Source organism: Mus caroli, chromosome 5, assembly GCF_900094665.2.
Source record: "Mus caroli chromosome 5, CAROLI_EIJ_v1.1, whole genome shotgun sequence".
Classification (NCBI taxonomy): domain Eukaryota; kingdom Metazoa; phylum Chordata; class Mammalia; order Rodentia; family Muridae; genus Mus; species Mus caroli.
This window is the reverse complement of record NC_034574.1, coordinates 14,003,823-14,013,659: the sequence shown is the minus strand read 5'-3', so window position 1 is coordinate 14,013,659 and position 9,837 is coordinate 14,003,823. Positions and strand designations below refer to the sequence as shown.

At 43.1% G+C, this 9,837-nt stretch overlaps 1 non-coding gene across 1 annotated transcript; it reads right to left on the bottom strand.

The window, feature by feature from the left end:
- Positions 1–8,863: 8,863 nt before the first annotated feature.
- Positions 8,864–8,991, bottom strand: LOC115031211. Its single transcript, XR_003836830.1, has one exon. It is a non-coding gene; the product is annotated as a small nucleolar RNA SNORA17 (small nucleolar RNA).
- Between the last annotated feature and the right edge of the window lie 846 nt (positions 8,992–9,837).

Genomic DNA, 9,837 nt, shown 5'->3' with positions numbered 1-9,837 from the left:
CCAACCAATATCCCCAAAGCTCCCAGGGACTAAACCACCTACCAACAAGTACACATGGAGGGGCCCAGCTACATATGTGGAGAAGGATGGTCTATTTGGGCATCAGTGGGAGGAGAGGCCCTTGGTCCTGTGTAGGTGAATGCCAGGGCCAGGAAGTGGGGGTGGGTGGGTTGGTGAGGAAGGGGAAAGGGAGAGGATAGTGGGTTTTCAGAGGTGGAAACCAGGAAAAGGGATAACATTTGAAATGTAAATAAAGAAAATATCTTAAGAAATGAAGTGAAAGTTTCAGAGAAATATTGGCCAATAAGCCCATTACAAACACACTTTGATAGTCTACCACATTATATGTCTATTGCTGTGAAGAGACACCATGACCAGTGCATCTCTTATAGAGAAAAACCTTTAATTAGGGCTTGCTTGGGGTTTCTTTTTTTCTTGACTGTAATGCCAGAATCAAGCTGCAAAGTCCTGCTACTTGCTGGGGTTGGAACATGGTCTCCTCCTTCAATAGCACCTGCATTCGCTTGCTGTTTCCATAGTTTCCTTGACAGCTTAACGACTTTCCTATAATTCCTTTTCTCAAGTTGGAAGCTTACCTGAGTGAGGTCTTGCCCTGAGGTCACCACTCCTTTTAATCCACTTCAGATCAGTCTTCTCTTTAAACTTCTCATTTCCTTGAGCCCTGGACTTAGCTCCATTATACTTCCTGGTGCTCCTTTCTCTTCCGACTGTACATTTTGTACTTTTCCTTGATCAGCTTGCTCCTTTTTCTTATTGATTTACATAAGAGTAACCATTAGTAGCCACACTACAGAGTCAACAGTAGGCTACCTTGAAATCTTCTCTGCCATTGCCATTCATGTAAAACTTTTTATCTTAGCTTCAGACAGATTTTTTTAACAAGGACAGAAAACATCCATATTCTTTGCCAAAATATCATAAGAATTATCTCTAGGCCACTTATTAATATCTTCTCTGAAACCTCTTGTGCCAGGCTGACTTGGTCTACATTATTATCAGCATCACTATCTTTCATGCTTTGACTAGTATGGCCCATTAAGCCCTGCATAAAACATTCAACTGCTTTCCTAATCCAAAGTTCCAAATCTACCAACAAACAGTGTGGCATCACCTGCCAGAGATACCCCATATCTTGATACCAACTTCTGTCTTATTCATTGTTCTAGTAGAGCTGTACAGAAACACCGTGACCACAGCAACTTTTATAACAAAAAATACTTAGCTGGGACTTGGATACAGTTTCAGAGGTTTAGTTCATTATCAGCATGTAGGTTAGCATGACAGAGGGCTGAAATGGGAATTGACAGTTCTATATTTAGATTCAGTGCCAGAGAAATAGAGACATTGGGTCTGGCTTGGGCTTCTGAAATTTCAAAACTCACCCCTAGTGACACACTTCATCAAAAAAGGCCATACTTACTCCTGTGGATTGCTGTCTGTACTAGGTGTGGTCAGGTGAAATCTAATTAGTCAGATAAGACTAGAGTTTGTAATTGAGCAATGGAAAAAGAAGGCAGGGCTGAAAGTTTTAGAGAGGAGAAAAAAGACTGGAAGGGACAGAGAGAAGATGGAGGGAGAAGATGAACTTTATCCACATGGCTTGAAAGAATCGCAGGTAGCTGTGGATATCATAGAAGGAAAATAGAGTAATATAGGTTGCATTTGCCCCACCTAGGTGTGTATCTTGTGTTTATATCAGCTGAGCTTTGAATTATTTGTGTGGGCATGATAAATTATAAGTCTCTGGAGTTTTCATTATAAGGTGTTGCAGGAAATATTAAAAAAGAACTGGCACGTTCCCACTCTTGTGCTGCTGCATCGGCCTGGCCAGCCAGGCACTGGTAGGCAATGGCCGACTTGTTTTTATCTCGTGGAGACTCTGACACAGAACTCCATAATATCTCCACCCAGCTTGCTAGGTTCCCACTGGCAGGTCACTACCACTCCAGCCCTGAGCTTCAAATCCCCCACGGCCTTTGTGATGCACATCTGGCAAACCCATGCTTTGCCGCCCATTCCTTTCTCTCTTGAACCTAGACAAGCATGAAGGAAAACACAACACAAGCTTAGTTCAGACACAACTGTAACTCAATATCTGAGCACAACAACTAAAATCTTAATTTGTAAGACCCCTCCCATGGCAAATCCTGACAGATCCACCATTGAAACCAAAAGACACTTGTACTTACATCTTGTCCTCTTGCTATCCCTGTCCAAAAAGACCTAAATCTCTCTTGCTTCCTCTCTTCCTCTGTCCAACCGGAAGTCCCTCTCAGTCACCCAGTGATTGGCTCCTTTATTCATTAGGAAATTGCTTCACAAGAAAAGCGCCAGGCCTATCCACAAAAAATAAGCTGCTAGGGAATATATAACCAGCGACTGCCAGTCTCAGCAGGCTAGCCACGGTGGAAGGATGGCTTGGTTAAAGCGAGTGGTTCGAGTGGTTTGGTAACAGGCTAACCTCAGGAACCTAGGAACACTGTGGCTTGCAGCTTCCTATGGGGAAGGGGAGACCGCATTGCCAGTGAGTTGTCAGCTTTAGTGTGGATTGAATTTTAAGAATTACATGTTATATGCTCTAACAAGGTCATTTTATCTGAATGAAAATAACTATGGTAAAAAATTACCTCTATTTCTTACTAAATAATAATACTATTTCTAAGAATTAGTTTCTACTATGTATGTACCACATAAATGAAACAAGGATGTAAGCATCACATATAAAACCTAGCAAATAGTAAATGTCCTAGCCATGACGTAAGAAATCATAAAGTGACTTGTAAGGTTGCAATTACAGGTAGAACTTTGCCATGTACTCTGTAACCGTGACATGGTCGACATGAAAACCTGCCAGTGGGTTCTCTTTATTTTCCCCATTGAAGGCATTAAGGAAGAAAATTTGAGGGCATACTGTCACAATATGACCTGAAAAGTATTTCTTTTTATATGTACTTCTGGCAGTAGTCCATGTGACATGTTATATACTCCAATCTCAGAACTTAGTAAGTCCGTTAAATGGTTATTACATCAATCTTTCATAGAACTCTATAGAGAGAAGTGGGCACATTTTGCCAAAGTAAATACAAAGGTTTTATAAGAAAATGCACACGTTTCCACTGCTGATAGCTCTGATTTTTCTAAAGTGACTCATTTTCAAGTTTCATAGTTTTAAAACTTTGATACAAATCACCAAATGGGACTAAATCTTTAACAACTTTAGGAGTCATGAGTCATTTCATAGCCCATGTAAGGCAGAATAGAGATGCATCTAATACTAACTACACATAGCTTATATTTGTACATCAAATGCTGAAGCGTGGAAGCATAGTTTGGATATTATCTTAAAATAGATTGCAACTTGCATCTTGTATCAGTAGCCAGTGACAAATTGCATTCTACACTAAACTCTTCAAAAACGAAGTCTATGATTTCCCTTGGTTTTTTTTTTTTCTTTCATTTTTAATAGTTTCTTTTGGAGATATAAATATTGCTGATTTTCAAATAATTAGGAAAGAATGACATCAGGCTCCCTTACTTTAGATTCATAAATATTTACTTTTCCCCCAAAGACAGAGGTACTAATCTGTTAGGGATTTTTTTAATTCTTTGTTATATAGTTTTATAATTCATACCATACCTACTCTATGTTCATACTCATTCTATTTTAAACCACTATTAATTACCTTTCTTGATTAAAAGTATAAGCAGCTAGTGCTTATGGCAAAATACAGCTACCAAGGAAAATATTGGCCTAACTGCTACTAACCAGCCTGGCACCTTACAACCGAGCAGAACATTAAAATCCTCTGCTTCTATGGTGGCCCCACACTCAGAAAACAATGTCATACACTCACTTGGCTACTAGAAATGGCTGTTGCTTCTTTCCATTGATCAGTTAGACCAACTTGCTTTGTCCACTCCTAGGGAGAAATTAGTAAGCCAGTCAACCTCAAATTAGCTTTCCTACTTGACAACAAACAACTCCAACCAAACTCTCCTGTACTTCATTAAACATTTCCCCCAAATTACCCCTCCTTTTTCTTTATGTATAATAAACCTGTCTTAACTTCCTTTGGCTTACACACTCCTTAATTCCTGTGCTGGTGCTGTTGTTTCATGATAGTAAGCTAATATGGCGGCCATTGATTAGATTGCTGCTGTCTTAGATGAGTATAGATTTTAGTAGGAGATCTGCAGGTTATTTCGCCACAAAGGGCAAATCCCACATGGTCTTATTTCTGTGTAGAATATAAGAAAACTGATCTCATAGAAGGAACAAATAAAATAATGTCCTAAGATGGATGGGAGCAAAGGGGTGTCAGTGCAAAGTTACAGCTACAAGGAATAAGTACAAGAGATGCATTTTGCATGATAGCTATAGTTAGTGATATATTTTATTTTTGAAATAGTGTTTTACCATCAACATGAGAACTGAAGTAATGCACATGGTAACTAGGCTTGTTCATTTACAGCGCATGGACAATCCAAAGCTTCACACTATACATTTTATTGTCAATTGGTATCATCCTGAATGAGGTAACCCAATCACAAAACAAATCACTTGATGTGCACTCACTGATAAGTGGATATCAGAAACCTAGAATACCCAAGATACAATTTGCAAAACACAAGAAAACAAAGAAGAAGGAAGACCAATGCGTGGATACTTCATTCTTCCCTAGAATAGGGAACAAAATACCCATTGAAGGAGTTGCAGAGACAAGCTTGGAGCTAAGACAAAAGGATAGATCATCCAGAGACTATCCCACCCGGGGATCCATCGCATAATCAGCCACCAAACCCAGACACTATCGCATATGCCAGCAAGTTTTTGCTGAAGGGACCCTGATATAGCTGTCTCTTGTGAGGCTATGCCAGTGCCTGGCAAATACAGAGGTGGATGTTCACAGTCATCTATAGGATGGAATACAGGGCCCCCAATGGAGGGTCTGCAACCCTATAGGTGGAACAGCAATATGAACTAACCAGTATCCTCAGAGCTCATGTCTCTAGCTGCATATGTAGCAGAAGATGGCCTAGTCAGTCATCATTGGGAAGAGAGGCCCCTTGGTCTAGCAAACTTTATATGCCCCAGCACAGGGGAACACCAGGGCCAAGAAGTGGGAGTGGGTGGGTAGGGGATCAGGGTAGGGTGAGTGTATAGGGGACTTTTGGGATAGCATTTGAAATGCAAATGAAGAAAATATTTAATAAAAAATTAAAAAAATAAAGTAATGACTTAAGAAATGTAAAGAATAAATGCATATTCCACCAATGTTGACTTCCTGGTTTTAATATTATGCTAAAGTTATCATAGATAGCCACATTGATGGTACTGAAAAATATGTTCTTGGAACTCCAAGCCCATACTGTTTAAAAATTAAAGATAAGAAAAATGTATACCAAAAAAATTCTCAGCCGGGCGTGGTGGCGCACGCCTTTAATCCCAGCACTCGGGAGGCAGAGGCAGGCGGATTTCTGAGTTCGAGGCCAGCCTGGTCTACAAAATGAGCTCCAGGACAGCCAGAGCTATAAAGAGAAACCCTGTCTCGAAAAACCAAAAAAAAAAAAAAAAAAATCTCAATTTCTCTATTGAACTATTAATAAAAATAGAATTTTTAAAATTTAATTTATTTTTCTTTTATTCACTTTACATATTTCTCACTGGCTTCCACATGGTCTCTCCCCCCACAATCCCTCTCCTATTCCCACTCCCCTTCTCCTCTGAGTGGACAGGGCCACCCCTGGGTATCCCTTCACTTTGACACTTCAAGTCTCTGCAAGGCTAGGTGCTTCCTCCCTAATGAGGCTAGACAGGCAGTCCAGATAGAAGAACACATCCCATGAACAGGCTTTTGAAATAGCCCCCATTCCAGTTGCCCTAGACACACATGAAGACCAAGATGCACGTCTGTTAATAACTATGAGGAGGTCTAGGTGTACCTGTGTATGTCCTTTGGTTGGTGGTTCAGTCTTTGAAAGCACCAAGGGTCCTGGTTAGTTGACTCTGTTGGTCTTCCTGTGAAGATTTTAATCCCCTTTGGCACCCACAATCCTTTTTCCTATTCTTCCATAAGAGTTCCCAAGCTACATCCACTGTTTGGCTGTGGGTGTTCGTATCTGTCCAAGTCATCTACTAGGTGGAGCCTCTCAAAGGACAACCATGTCCTGTCTGCAAATGTAACAGTGTATTATTAATAGTGCAGGAAGCTCAAGTGACGAAGCTTAGATCTCACATAGAAGGGGAAATAAAATAGTAATAAGAGAAAGATGGAGAAAGTGAACTGAGAAGTGAGTGGGGAAGGGAATGGGGATTCAAGATCAGCTGTGGGTAATGACAGGAGAGATGGCTATATGGCCATGAAAATGGATAAAAATCTACAACTGGTGGGGGTGAAGAACTAGGGGCCATCTCCGGGATGAGACAGAGACCTGGGATAAGGGAGGTACCCGAGACTCAATGGAAGTGACCTTAGTTGTGCATCACTACTTTGGGGATTTGAAACCTGAAGAGGCCACCTACTGTAGCCAGGCAGTAAGCCCAGTGGAGTTAAAGAGACACCAACTCACCTGCAAAACTTAAAACTCAATATTTATCCTCTGTACAAGAAAGCATGCATGGAGGATAGAGCAGAGATGGAGGGAATGGTCAACCAGTAAATGGCCCAACTTGAGATCCATTCCACAGGTAAGCACCACTTCCTGTGTTGTATGTATATGTGTATATAAACATATATATATATATATATATATATATATATATATATATATGTATGTGTTATATATATATATGTGTGTTATATATATATATATACTTTTTATTGGTTCTTGGTGAATTTCCTCAGTCCTAATCATCTCTTCCTCCCCTTGTATCTGCTCCCCATCTTTACCAACTCCCTCACAACAGAGAAAAAAATCTCATTGTAGAAGCTGTAGTGTGTTCCCATGTGCACCATAGTATTTCCTTTAGTCTGCATTTCTTTGCTTGCAAATGTTAATTGCAGTGACTCATTGGTCCGGTTTGTGGCCTCTGGTTTCTGCTCCACTATCAGTACTGGATCCTCACTGGAATTCCTCTCAGATATCCTGTTGGTCCTCTTTGTCACAGAGATCCTGTAGGATCTGAAGGACCAGTCCCTTAATGCACTCCAGCAGTTCATCAATGGAGCAAATGTTGGGGTGGGCTGTTCCTTTGCACCCTGGATTGTCTGCTGCTCAACTGTACTGGCCCTTGGGGGTTAGGGATGAGGTGGCACAGATTCAATGACTCACACTCTGGGAGCACTTGAGAATGAGGCAACAAGCTAATTTATTAATTCTTGGGTTGCACCCTTTATATCCTCTACCACATCCCATTGGTCCCAAGCAAGCATGTCCTACAAGTGGTAGTTCCCAATTGGCTGTCACTGACTGTGTCACCAACCTCTGTCTAGGCTCTCAGGCAGGCTTCAGTTTGTCCTTCATGTTGAAATTGCCTCTATGGTTGCATTAGTCGCTGCTTTTCCTTTATGTGGAAGTGGCCACCCTCAGTGTGGCCTGCCGTTCCTCCCACAGTGGGCTAATTCAAGAGGTACCTAAGCCGGGCAGACCATGGCATGGACTGCTCACCATCGACCCCCACATCCAGGGCTTAACCGTGCTGCTCTGGTGAGGAGCAGGAATTATTCTCCTGAGTGCTGCATCAAGTTGGAAGTAGGAGCAGCTCTTCCTCTGATTACCTCAGACCAATTTTCCTGACTTTGGTATGTGACAAGGGGCACAATGTGAGAATATCTTTCCCTTGCTCATTTCACCACAGCGCAGAAAAGTTGTGTGGCTAGTTCTCCCAAGCTCACTCCATTGGAGTCAGTAAACCCATGTCCCTGCCACTAGGGTCCGTTCTACTGTGTGCACAGGTGAGGGGCAGAGCCTGCTCTCATGCTCTTATGACACCAGGGCCAGATCTCCCACCTGCCACAGGTGGCAGGTGGTAAGCAGTGATAGGGGAGGAAGGTGTGTCTCCCTTGTCCAGGCCACTCCAAGGAGGATGAGTGGTAATGACAGCTATCCTACACTCATATTCTTAAGGCTAGTTTTCCTGAGACCCCCTGCAATATGTGAGCTTTCTCTCCTGTGTACTGCCTGTGACTTAGAGTGGAGTCAACTCTCCTTGTCTCATGTTTCCACTGCCAAATATTCCATGATGCCCAGGTGTCCTCAGGTGGCAGACAAGGCCAGGAACTGTCCACTTAGTCTTTGCTGGTAACAGACCCCTGATGCTGCAAAGCCACATATCCATATATGGCCCCCAGTGGTAGCACATGCCAGGACCCCACCATAATCCCAGGTGGCATCACCAGCTACTCACTTTAGACCGTTCCTCACTGCCCTCCACTTTCCTGATCTGCCTCTCCTCATTGTGCCCACATTCTTCTGTTTCTCTTCCCTTTCTCCACCACTTGCTTGCTACTTTTAGTGATGCCCAGGGTCTCTGATTGTCTGGGCTATTCTCACAAGTAGTCTCAGGAGTGCTATGCCCTGATCATGCATTATGGTGCCAGCCTGGTGTTCATCTCAGGCTAGCTCAATAACCAGGCCCCATGGTACCGGTATGGTGGTCATCTCAGGTTCATTGCTCCACTGCCTTACCCTTATGTCCCCATGTGAGGCCACTGTCTTGTGCACATTACTTCCTAGGGGGCCTGAGGTCACAGACAGGCTTCTAATCTGCAGCTTTGTACCTTGTCCTGGGAGCCTGTCTGGGCCTGTGAGGACCTGGACTGGTGGTCATCTCAGGCTAGCTCCATGACCAGACCCCATGGCACCAGTCTGGTGTTTGTCTCCCTCTTGTCTTTTTTCAGGGAGTGTTAGGTTATTAATCATTCAGATAGGTCAGAACTTTGAGCACAGACATAGCCTCTCTCCTCTCTGCCACCTTCAGAAGCAAATGTGACAACAGCAGTCACACCTGCAAAGCTTCTTAGAGGCAGGGTATGTATATGTTTTTAAAAGCAGAGTTTAAGGCTACATATTAGTTTGTAAGTTCTAGACATCTGAATTTTGATATACATATCTAAATGGTTCTGTTTTAGTTTCACAACAAAAGAACACAGTAGATACTTAGGAAGCTGAAACACCACTCGAGCATGGGGGTGCCTTGCCAGAGGAGTCTCCAGATACCCGCAAGGACCCGAAAAGGATTCCCCACGGGATCCTAAGACCTCTGTTGAGTGGAACACAGCGTTTGCTCCAAACCAATTGAGCTGGACCTGAGACTGCATTAACTAGGAAAGCAGGCAACCCGGCCTAAGCTGGGGCACAAGTCCCTTCCGGTCCACTCCAGCACTGGGGTGCCTTTCCAGAGGAGTCTCCAGACACCCGCAAGGACCTGCACAGGATTCCCCACAGGATCCTAAGACTTCTGGTGAGTGGAACACAACTTCTGCCAGGAGGCTGGTTCGAACACCAGATATCTGGGCACCTTCCCTGCAAGAATAGAGCTTGCCTGCAGAGAATACTCTGACCACTGAAACTAAGGAGGGAGCCAGCCTCCCAGGTCTGCTGATAGAGGCTAAAAGAGTCTCCTGAGGAACAAGCTCTAACCATAGACAACGATAACAGCTGGCTTCAGAGATTACCAGATGGCGAAAGGCAAACGTAAGAATCCTACTAACAGAAGCTCTAACCATAGACAACGATAACAGCTGGCTTCAGAGATTACCAGATGGCGAAAGGCAAACGTAAGAATCCTACTAACAGAAATCAAGACCACTCACCATCATCAGAAGGCAGCACTACCACCCCAAATAGTCCTGGGCACCCCAACACACCTGAAAA